This window comes from Typopeltis vanoorti, chromosome 1 (genome assembly GCF_054136105.1).
Source record: "Typopeltis vanoorti isolate ZY-2024b chromosome 1, IOZ_Tvanoo_1.0, whole genome shotgun sequence".
In the NCBI taxonomy this organism is placed as follows: Eukaryota; Metazoa; Arthropoda; class Arachnida; order Uropygi; family Thelyphonidae; genus Typopeltis; species Typopeltis vanoorti.
In genome coordinates this window covers 37055119-37067916 of record NC_143549.1, presented here as the reverse complement: position 1 = coordinate 37067916, position 12798 = coordinate 37055119, and the positions used below count along the sequence as shown (strand labels likewise).

Sequence of the window (12798 nt, the reverse complement as noted above, 5' to 3'; positions counted from 1 at the left end):
CAACATAATCTCCCTTAAGACTAATACATTTGTTCCAGCGATGCTCCTGCGCCATTATCCCGTCTCTGTAGTGGTTCTCAGTAAGATCTGCAAAATACCTCTCTACAGCTGCAATCAGTGGCGGACTGGCCATGATGTCAGCTAGCCCGATGGCAAAATATCCCTCTACAGCTGCAATCACCTCTTGATTCGAAGAAAAACGCTGACCAGCGAGGAAGAGTTTTAGTTTTGGGAAGAGACAGAAGTCAGAGGGAGCCAAATCTGGGGAATAGGGTGGATGTTGCAACAATTCATAGTGCACATCTCTTAATTTCCCATTGCTAAAATACCTTTATAGGCAGGTGCATTGTCTTGATGAAAGATGATTTTTTCCTTCTGTAAACTGGATCTTTGCTCACTAAGTTTTTCATTCTAGTCTGGTTAAAAGATCGGAATAATATTCCCCGGTTATTGTTTTACCCTTTTCAAAATAATTAATAAACAAGCCTTCAGCATACACCGATGCCATGACCTTTCCTACTGATGGAACCGACAACACTTTTGCTTCAGACAGCTGTATAAAACAAACAACTTGATAGAATGACTTGCAATTTCACATGGATGCTTACGACAGATGTACCAACTTAGAAAAAAAAATCGTACCGATACTGTTGCCATCTATGGTCGAGGCCGAGAACTTCTCAGACCACCCTCGTATATCCAGCCTATTCCAAAAAAGGGAGACAGAAGCCATGAAACTACTGACCGATTGCTATCACCTCAGTCCTCTCCAAGATAATGCATAAAGTCGCCAATATCCAACTTCTCAACTACATAGAGCTCAACTAGTTAATCAGCGACCACATCCACAGATATTCCATAGATTCTACCAGTAATAGATCCGTAGATGACCTTTTAGCCTACATGTGCTGTCGTTCTTGTCATTTCCAGAGATTGCTTCTGACATCAAGGCGTACGAAATAAATTACCATCTTTTGTTCAAAATTGAAGTACTTACCACTTTCTGGTAGTTCATTGCTTGCCATGGTGGACGACAACCTCTCTTAGAGATTTGCCAGCAGCGGAGGATGTTTCAGAGCTCTGTACCTACCCTCTTATTCTCCTGTATATAAATGACATACTCTCAATCACCACTACTCCTATTCTCAGCTTTTCTGAAGACAGTACTCTCCATTCATCCAACTCATCTAACAAATCATGCAATGCTCAGATAATACCCCAATTTTCAAAATCAACAGCGCCTTACACATTGATCGGCATATATCGTTCGGTAGAGCGAGGACAATCCAGTCATTTTCACTGCCACCAAAATGCAGTCTAGCCTTTTCTCACACAAAAAAGGATCACTGCTCATCATCTAGATCAGGAAGTGTCTATCAAGAAGATCTGATAGACAGGATCGTATCTTTCTGATACTGTCTAGTGATTTGCTTTGACTGGCAGTTAATTGAATCCTTTCTGGCATAAACGCATCACATCAATAATTTCCTCAGTATCTAAAAAAAAAAAAAAAAAAACTAGAATTTTTTTCCCACTTAAGATGCTATTTTACATCCGCTCTGCTAAAACATACAAATCCCAAATCATTCCATTCATAGAATACTGCTCATTTGGATTCTTCCTAAAAATTCTGGATGCTATCCAGAAGAGAGCCTTCTGGCTCACTTCAATCTCAGATTAATCGTTAACCTCTTTCATTGACTCTCTATCTCACAGATGCAATGTTTCAACATTCTGTGTGTTCTATAGATACTTCCATAGCCAATACTCTATTGAATTTGCAACTATCATTCCTCCACTTTCTGGTGGGCCTGTTAAAACAAGCACAGTAACAGCTGCTTAACATCCCTTTCTTCAGTACAAATACAGACGCACTGAACCTGCTTCTCCCTCTTTTATTTCATCTACCTCTTCCCTCCGGAATAGGGAACAGTAAACGTAGTGAAATTGCATCGTTCATGGAATCATGAGTTGGATAAGTAAAGATAGTTTATGTATCACATTTTCCCAGTATGAACAAATTATGCTATAAAAAGATTAAATGTGTATTATATCTTCTTTTAAGTAAACATTTTTGCAAACTTTTACATTTTTTGTAAAATCAGAAAAGGTTAACTATGACCTACATAAACAATCCATCTCCAGTAAAGAACATTTACCTAATTCTTCCTATTATCAAACCTTCCTTGACTTATTCATGATATTATCTGCACACAGATATTGATAGAAAAATCAGCTGGACCTAGCAAAACCGCTGCTTTATATTTGTTGATCACCGTTGCAAGCATCTCAATGTGAAGAACATAAATAGCTTTGGAAAGAGAATTTCTTCAAACTCAAAATAACTTACTTTCACGAACTTTAGAAAACTAAATACAATTATAATTAAATAAATAAATAAAACGAATTATATAATTAAAGTTACTGCTTTGCGTCTGGCCTCTTGACCTTAGTAACTTGTTAAGGTCACCACCAATAGTTAATTAGACCTGTTCAGGTTGATGCACGAACAAATTTGTCTGTAAACATATCCGATACTGATGCTGACAATAAGCATATCTATTGTCAGGAACAGAGTTTGTACAGTATTTATGTAACAGGAAATGAAATAAATGCTGATCTGAATTTTGCACTTTTGACTTGATGTCAACGTTTATAATTTGACACTGATTTTCAGTCCTAAGTAAACAAAAGAGGAAAAACATGTCTCAGTTAAAAAAAAAAAAAAATTGAATGTTATATATATATCACATCTTTCATTAAATACCGTATTGCCTCTGGTTTATTCACAAGTTTTGCTTCGATGCTACGATTGCTTGTGTGATTTTACTTCTCTTATAACATAAGTCATTATTTATAAATCTAATAAATTTAAATACAAAATCTAACACAAAACTGACGTTTGTTGGAAAGAAAAGTAGCATTTCCTCCATGAATTACAACAGTCTGAGATATATATATTATATTTTTTTAATTTCACTTGTTTTAATTTTACTCCAGTGTTAAACATCATATAATGCAGCCCTTCCGACACTATAGGACGTGTCCAAAAATCGCATAAATCTCTCTGAAGAAGAAAATAAAGTATTATTTAAATATTTTTTTTATTGTTCTTTCAAATATTTACATATGCACAATGATCATCTATTCAGTATATTATTTTACAAGGTTCAGCACTTTGTGCTACATATAATGAGATTTAAATAGTAATGATGATAACAGTTTTTTTTATATAACAATCATAATAATAATTTACAATTATATTGTTCAGAGTTACATAAGTTGTATAATATTACATGTTGTGGTTTACTATTTTTTTTTTTTCAAGTTTGAAAATGTGTGATTATACAACAGTATTTACACATATGCAATCTGAATATTATGTGTTCTTATTTTCACAAACATACGGTGTAAACTCATGATTTACTTTTAAGATATTTTTTTTTACATTGCATACATTTGTTACAGTTATTATATACATTAAATTCATTTGTTTACATATGATACATTACTTTACATTTGTTTACATGTGATATTTACATTACGTACATTGGTTTACATATAATAAATACATTGGTTTTCTTGTGATACGTACATTACATGCATTTCGTTACATATGATACATCTTGGATGAGAACTAATTTTTTTTTCCTTTCATCCTCGAAGCTTAAATGTAAGCTTATCTGAGGATGACACCAGTTGGTTATTATGTATTGTTTTTTTTTTGTTTTTTTCTGTGTTAGGATGCTACGAAATCTATGATTGAGAAATTGATGCACGAACAAATTTGTCTGTAAACATATCCGTAACATAACATAAAATACCATAACATAACATAACATAACATAACATAACATAAAATCCGTAAACATGACATATAATATTAAATTTAATAATAATAATTTTCTGCTAACAAAGCAGAGAATGCAACCAATGTAAATAATCTTACACAACGTTTGTTAGTATTCATTCATATTCTATTTAAAATAAAGACCAATGTAACTCTACAGATAACGGAAAAAATGAAAAGCATTCTTACTTCGCCCCTTTAACCCAGTCCTTATAAGGATTATAAGGATAAGGATAACTAATGCATGCCAATGCGGTGATTGATTCATTCAATCCAATACCCTTGGAGGGTAATGGGTGGCAATGCTGTAGCAAGGGAAGTTCTAACTGAGGCTCGGCTATTGCTGTTACCCTCTTGCAATGATCAGAGCTTTAATAGCTCAATAACACCTTATCCCTACACTGTCCTCTACAGATAACGGGGAATATGAAAAGCATTCTTGATTCGCCCCTTTAAGCCAGTCCTTCTAAGGACTAACTAATGCATGTCGAATTCCGGCGGTGAATAATCTTGGAGGGTAATGGATGGCAATGCTGTAGCTAATGAAGTTCTAACTGAAGCTCAGCTATTGCTGTTACCCTCCTACCATGATCAGAGCTTTAATAGCTCAATAACACCTTATCCCTACACTGTCCTCTACAGATAACGGGGAAGATGAAAAGCATCTTGCTTCACCCCTTTAAGCCAGTCCTTATAAGAATAAGGATAAGGAACTAATGCATGTCGTACGAGGCGACTAAAATTCGTACCCAGGGAGAGTAATGAATGGCAATGCTCTATCCAATGAAGTCTAACTGTGGCTCGGCTATTGCTGTTACCCTCTTGCCGTGATCAGAGCCTTATAGCTCAATAACACCTTATCCTTACACTGTCCCTCTACAGACAATGGGGAATATGAAAAGCATTCTTGCTTCGCCCCTTTAAGCCAGTCCTTATAAGGATAATCGACCGTGAGATGCTGTGATTAATACCCTTGGAGGGTAGTGGATGGCAACGCTGTAACCAATGAAGTTCTGAGGCTCGGCTATTGCTGTTACCCTCCAGCCATGATTAGAGCTTTAATAGCTCAATAACACCTTATCCCTACACTGTCCTCTACAGATAACGGGGAAGATGAAAAGCATTCTTGCTTCGCCCCTTTAAGCCAATCCTTATAAGGATAAGGACAATGTAATTGGGTGAAATTTGGAATAAACTCCAGAGGATAATGGATGGCAATGCTGTAGCCAATGAAGTTTTAACACTGAGGCTCGGTTATTGCTGTTACCCTGCCAAGACCAGAGCTTATAACTCAATAACTCCAACCATACATTTTCTTCTACAGATGCAGATAAAGGGGAATATCAAAAGCATTCTTGCTTCACCCATGTAGCCAAAAGAAAAAAAAAAAGGGGGGGGGAAGAAAACTGTGATTACCAAAATGCAAAAGTTCGGTATGGTATAGTATAATTAATTTGACGGCTTAACTTTAAATTAAGTGTAACGCACGTTGTTTACATAATTTTCAACACTTAAACAAAGACAAATAGTTAATTTCGGTTCAATTCATTTGGTCTATTTTTCTAATAAACAAAATTCCTACAACTGATGAAAAAAAAAAAAATAGAAGGCACTGGTACTTGACACTATCCTCCTCTCCCATAGTCCTTAATGGACCGTAGGGTCACTCATGGCTGCGCCATGAATGTCTAACTCCTCTTCTGTCTTCGTCTATATGTCCTATGGCTGTATCCTGTATGTTCACGTGTCCGGTTTTCCGGTTGAAAAATCCCAGGATAAACTGGGGAAAAAACCCTGCGGTCCACACCGAAGACCGGCTAACTTGGCTATGGCAGATCCTTGAGCTCCTCACATCCTCCAACCTAGGACGCTCCTTCCCCAGGCATATGGTTGCGAAGCGCACAGCCACTAGGCTAACCACGCGGACACTTGACACTAAAAGTTATATAAACAAATGATATTGAAAATTCATCAATAAATAAGCTATAGCCAAATATCCTTTTAAAATCTAGAAAGCTTAAAAGTTGATCGGAAAGTAATGAAATATGTTTCTTTTAGAAAAAAAAGTACAGATGTAATAATTCTCATACATAAAATATATTATTCTAAATACGTAGCATTCATTTTTGTACATTAACCTTTTTGTCTGTGTTAATACTAATCCCTAAAATGTTAAAAGACGTTAATTTATTAAGGTCTTTGATTATGTTTATTAAAATAATCATAAACAAATATAATAAAAAAGAGACGTAATTCGACATATTTCTAATATGTATATATGTACCGAAAACAAAAAACTTTGAAAATTATTCACCATTAAGGGGATGGATTCAAAGGCTTCAGAGAGTAGAAAAAGAATGAAGACATTTAAAGTTGATATAATAATAATAATAATAATAATAATAATAATAATAATAATAATAATAATAATAATACACAATGCAAGCCAAATGGCTTGATTTGGTACTGCGATAACATGAAAATGGTTTGCCTTTTTTAAAAATAAAAAAATAAAATAATCACTAGTATTACTTTAGCATGCCATTCAAAACATGGTCAGTCTGCGTACAAAAGAGCACAGACTCCTGTAAATCGCACGTATATATTCAAGGTCGCAACTCTCTGCACTCCTAAATGTTGTTCCGCATTAAATAATGACACAAAAGTAACGTGTTGGTGAATTACTAACAGTTGTTTGGGATGTCACATAAGCCTTTGAGAATTTCACTGCAGACGATTTTGTATGCAATGAAGTGTGTGGGTTCATCTAAATTATTCCTTCGGAAGTGTCTGGAGCACTGAAGGTTAGATTGTGAAACTTTTTCCTTTACGAGGACACAGCTCTCTCTCTCTCTCTCTCTCTCTCTCTCTCTCTCTCTCTCTCTCTCTCTCTCTCTCTCTCCATTCAAATCGTTTTAATACATTCCACTTTAATTTAAGATGTTACGTTTTTCTATGAACACACCTAGCTTTTCGTTTAAAACGTGAAGAGTCAATATACAATTAAACATAATGATCACAGCAGCGTAAATTTAATAAAAGTGACAATTTCGAAAGAACTCATATAGGTTCATCTTTTATTAGTTGCTTTTTAAGATTCCACTAATAGATATCACCCTCTGAAACCGTCAGTTCTCCTCAACAATATGCAGTAATCATTCATATTAACATCATAATTATATAAAATGCAATGAGCTGGAACAATTTGGTTTTGCAGAACCAGCTCTCATCTCTTAGAGATGAGAGCTGGTTCCGATGATGAGTGAGTTTCTTCCAGATAAATGTAAAAATTATGACGTGATTATTCATTGTTTATTCTTTTCATAATAGAATATGCCCTCTTTCAGCTCCCATTTTCAAAATTAATTAGCAATACAACACGAACGTTAATTCAGAACAAACCAGTGAATCCTAGTAATATATCCTTGTGAATCAGTTCCAGTCATTTCACTGAAAAACTTATCGCCCAAGCTGGTAAAAATAACTGTACTAGATATTTCAAAGAAAGTTAAATAAGTTTGCAGTTCTTCAGTGGAATTCATAGGGATTCAGTAATAATTATTCTCATTTCTTAATATTTATTTGGTTTAATTATTGCACGCATTAAAATATTTAAATTAATTATTCTTAAACTAAAAACTTAATACAAATATTGCCTTTAATATTTAAACAAAGTCGATTGTATTGCAATAAATAAACCTTTTATACCACTTTTTTGCAATAGCAGATCGTTAAACACTCTATATAAATGGAGTATTATTATTATTATTATTATTGTTATTATATTAATTATTATTAATATTATTATATGAGAGAGAAGGTGCTGTGTAGGCATATGAATGGGCGCACGGTGATATCACTGCTCCATTTTTTTATAGTTTTAAAGTGGTTCCAACTCCTGTTTTAAGTTGAAAGTGCTCCCAAGCAACCCTACTTATCACTCCGAATACAGTGATATAAAATTCAACGAGATCGGCTAAGAAGAAACAAATTTTGAAGTGTTGAAAAGGGAACAGACAGGACCGTGGTCAACAATGAGCGAAGAACAAAGGCCGTCGCCATCTTTATAATCACGCCATACTGTCTAAGGGAAAAAAGGTGAGTCATGAAGTGTATCAAATGCCTGGAGGATTTATCGTCCAACGTAAATAATATAACTTGTACGAAGTGCAGTAGAATTCTACACTTAAAATGTGCCGGCTTATCAGAAACAACCGGGCAACATAAATATAAATCCCATGTCACACGCGAGGAATGGCAGTGCGTACTCTGTTGGAAGAACAAAGAAACGCACCTAAAGCAGCCACCTACGACGCAGCTGATTACACCGGAGGTAAAATCAGACGACGAACTGAACAGACAAAAAAATGCAGGTGAGTCCTATAATTTCAACTCTTTAAATATACTAATAGGAAACGGTCTAGAGACCATAAAAGACAGCTTAGTAGACCTTGTGCAAGAACTCTTTAATAAACAGAACGAACAAATAACAAAAAAATCTAGCGAATATGAAGATTTGGTAAAACATAATAATTTAGCAGTTATAGAAGTGTTGCAAACGGTAAAAGACATTAAAATGAGCATTAACGCACTAAAAGACAGGCAACACAATTTGATGAAAGAGACATCCGAACTCCGTCAAGAACTTCATTCTCTAAAACTACAATACGAACGTTTAAATCAGCAACAACATAAAGAAGATCTTGTCATAAACGGTCTTCCAGAAACTACACCTACAGAAAACCTCAGAGACGTGGTAATAAAATTAGGCCATGTAATTGATATCCCCCTACAGCTTAACGACATTCACACCATAAATCGGATTCCTAGGAAGAGTAAAAACCAAGGCTTGCCACGACCTGCACCAGTCATAATTCGTCTTAAGAGCAAGTCCACAAGAGACAATCTCATAAAAGCCAGCAGGCAGAAAAAACCAGTTGCCCAGGACTTGAACGCACAGCAAGACAATGCACCAATCTTCCTATCCGAATATTGTGGACCAGAGATGCCAAGATATTCATAGGGAAGTCACAAACTTCAAAGCCGATACAAATTAAAAGCACAGAAGACATAGAAATGCTGCCACTGTGAAAAAAAAGCCTCCTAAATAGTTCAAAAAGAAGCCCACAATAAAAAAGAATGTGAACCATCAAGACAGATGCAATAACACAGGATATATCGGCAATTTCACTTTGATCAGACCTTTCAGATCATTCATTTGACCTCCCAAACATCTGCCTACTTCCAACACAGCAACCAAATCAATAACGAATATATATATATATATATATATATATATATATATATATATATATATATATATATATATATATATATATATATATATATATATATATATATATATATATATATATATATATATATATATATAACCAGTATCACCTTCAGATAAGCTAATTACAAAGCTTCGAGGGTGCAGTTGAGTTACATCCCAGCAGTAGTATTTATCAAACATAATTTACTTAACATTCTGTAATGAATACTTGTAGTAAAAAGAAAATCTGATAGTAACACTTCAGTTATATATTTAAATTTAAAATTATATATTTAATTTACATATTTAAATTTAAAAAATTACTATTATGTAAACTGCAACATAAGTAATATTGTTTAACTTGTGAGTTATTAAACGTGAAGTATTACTATGATTATTATTAATGGTAATAATACACGCTTTTTACTCTTGTGTCAATGAGAAATTCTACAAGTGATAATGATATTAGGAGTAATTATGATTTTTACTGAACCACTTTGCAAGAAAAAGTTGCATTGTTGCCAAAATTTTAGTATATTCATGTAATTATTTGAGAGTTAATAAACTATTATTACTAAAAGAAAAAAAATTATTATTATCCGAACTATACAATTGGATAGCAAAAAAACTATGTTATCATTATTATGGAAATTTCATTAGATGTAGCACTTTGTGCTGAACCATGTAAAATAATATACTGAATGTTACTCAAGATGATAATTGTATATTATAAATATTTAAGAGACCAATAAAAAAAATTATTATTATTATTATTATTATTATTATTATTATTATTATTATTATTATTATTATTATTATTATTATTATTATTATTGCAGAGATAACAAAGGAACGTCGCCTTCGACCGCAGGCGGAAAACAGCCAACGCAGAAAACAACCGCAGGCAGTAAACAGCTATCAACAACAGAGGGAATTAAAAACAAAGAAAACAACAACGGAAACCCAGGTGAGCCATCTTTAAATGCATTACTTGAAAATAGATTACAAAACCTAAAAGACTGTTTAATCGATTTTGTTGGAGAACTATTTAAAAAACATACCGCACAAATTACAGAAAAATTTAACCAATACGAGGCATTTATTAAATTTAATAATAACTCGATAGAAGATATGTTACAGACCGTTAGAGAAATTAAAAACTGCGTCAAAGAGCTAACTGAAAGACAGCATAATTTAATTAAAGAGACAACAGACCTACGGCAAGAACTAAACTCTCTAAAGCAACAGTACGAGCTCTCAAACCAACAGCAGTACAAAAATGACCTCCTCATAAATGGTCTCCCAGAAATAGCTACGGAACCTCTAAGAGACACTGTAATACAACTAAGCCAAAAAATCGGCTCCCCCATTGAACCAAGAGACATCCAGTCAGTGCATTGGTTACCACAAAAAAGGAAAAGAGAAAATAATACTCGTCCTTCTCCCGTCGTAGTGCGACTCACCAACAGCCTAACAAAAACTACACTCATAAAAGCTAGCAGGATTAAAAATCCAGTAGTAAAGGATCTGAAAGGAGACCACGACAACACCCCAATATACTTGTCTGAATACCTTACTCCACACTATCAGAAAATATTCTACCAAGCAAGGAAAGTAAAAACAGAAAACAATTACCAGTTTATATGGATAAGAGACAGCAAAATATTCCTTAGAAAGACACAAGACTCAAAACCAATCGAAATAAAATCCGTAGATGACCTCAACAGGCTGTCACATTGAAAGGAATATTGACAACTCGTAAAGAAGGACCAGCACCCCAACCAACATGAATGCACACCATCAAGCAGACGTAATCACCCCGGAACATGATAATTGCCACATTCTGAAATCAATATCAGAATGGAAACAACTGACAATCCCCAAAAAAGGACTATCTATTCTCCACATCAACATCAGAAGCATTCAAAAATACTGGCTGACCCTGCAAGCTTATCTGAAGGAAGATATAGACGAAATAGACATTTTAATACTGACTGAAGTATCTACCACAAACGAAGAGGCATCCACCTACCAAATCCCACACTTCCAACAACACAAACACTGCAGACAAACAAAACGAGGCGGTGGTATAATAATATTTACCAAACATAAACTAGAAGTAACAGAAATAAACTATAAATTAGAACACGCAGAAAACATATGCATCGAAATTAAAAACATCAAACAAGAAAACTCCCTGTTATTAAACGCAATATACAGACCACCCAACTTAAGCACCACAAAATTCCTAGAAGAACTAAACAGATGGCTTTCAGCCACGAAAGTAGGCACCTCAAAATACTTGATAATAATAGGAGACATTAATATAAACATTAGGAACATAAATAACAACACAGAACAATACCTAGACCTATTATCGGCATATAACATAACCCCATCCATACAGTCGTATACACGAGAAGAGATAGTCGGAAACACAACAACCTCAACCTGCATTGATCATATAAATATAAGGGCCCCTCCAAACAGCCACACAGCAGCCGTCATAACATACAAACTAGCAGACCATTATTTCACAGCATTGCAGTTACACACTGAACCAGAACCCATAAAAATCACTGAGACTACAAAACAGTATCATAGCATTGTAAACGAAGCAATAGTGAACGATGAAATCAGAAAACCTGACTGGATGCAGATAGCATCTTTAGACTCTGCTGAAGCTGTATATAATAATCTTAAACTTGCATTTAACAAAATATACAACAAAGCATTAACAAAAATAAAAATACGCCCCCAAACGAAACAAAATCCATGGATAACAGACAACATACTAACAGACATACAAAGAAAAGATGCCCTATGGAAACAACTTAAGAAGTCACCGAACAATATCGCTTTAAAAGCTGAATACAAAAGAAAACGGAATCTCCTAACAACCCAGATTCGAACGGCAAAAAGAAACTATTACAGCAACAAATTAACAACAGCACAGAATTACATAAAGGAAACCTGGCACCTGATTAATGAAATGCTGGACAATATACACAGAACTACTGCCACAGAAACAATAAAACACAGCTTTGCCTGCGACCCCAAATCCCTCAAACAGTTGGCAAACAACTTTAATCAGCACTTCGTGAACTCTGTCCAAAAGCTACAAGAAACAACCTTTCCTCACACATACGAACATTCTCCACTAGGTCCACGAGCAACCCAGTCGATGTGGTTCCCCACAGTAACAAAAGAAGAACTATCACTGGCAATTCAACAAATTAATCCTAACAAAGGACCGGGGATAGACGGAATCAGACCAAAAGACATCAAGAAACACTCAACCGACCTACTTCCAGTTATACAAAAACTGTTAAATAAAATCTTCGAAACGGGACACATACCTGAAACACTAATCTGCATTAATCACACCCATACACAAACAGGGAAAAAGAAACATAATAAGTAATTACAGACCTATCGCCACGCTGCCTGTAATGAACCAAATCATGGAGCGCATTGTACATCAGAAACTCTCCACATACGTTGAAAAATTTCAAATCATACCCAAAACACAATATGGCTTTCAAAAAAATAAAGGAACAGCAACACTCCTGGAAGATTTCACAGATCTAATAAACGCTGCATTGGACAAAAACAGAATAACATTAGTGGTATTCATTGACCTAACAAAAGCATTTGACACACTAACACATAA

General features: G+C 34.6%; 1 protein-coding gene across 1 annotated transcript in view; it reads right to left on the bottom strand.

Annotated features, from left to right (window-relative positions):
- Positions 1 to 12798, bottom strand: part of LOC150109895 (uncharacterized) — a 120758-nt gene that overhangs the window by 43039 nt on the left and 64921 nt on the right. The window lies entirely within an intron of this gene.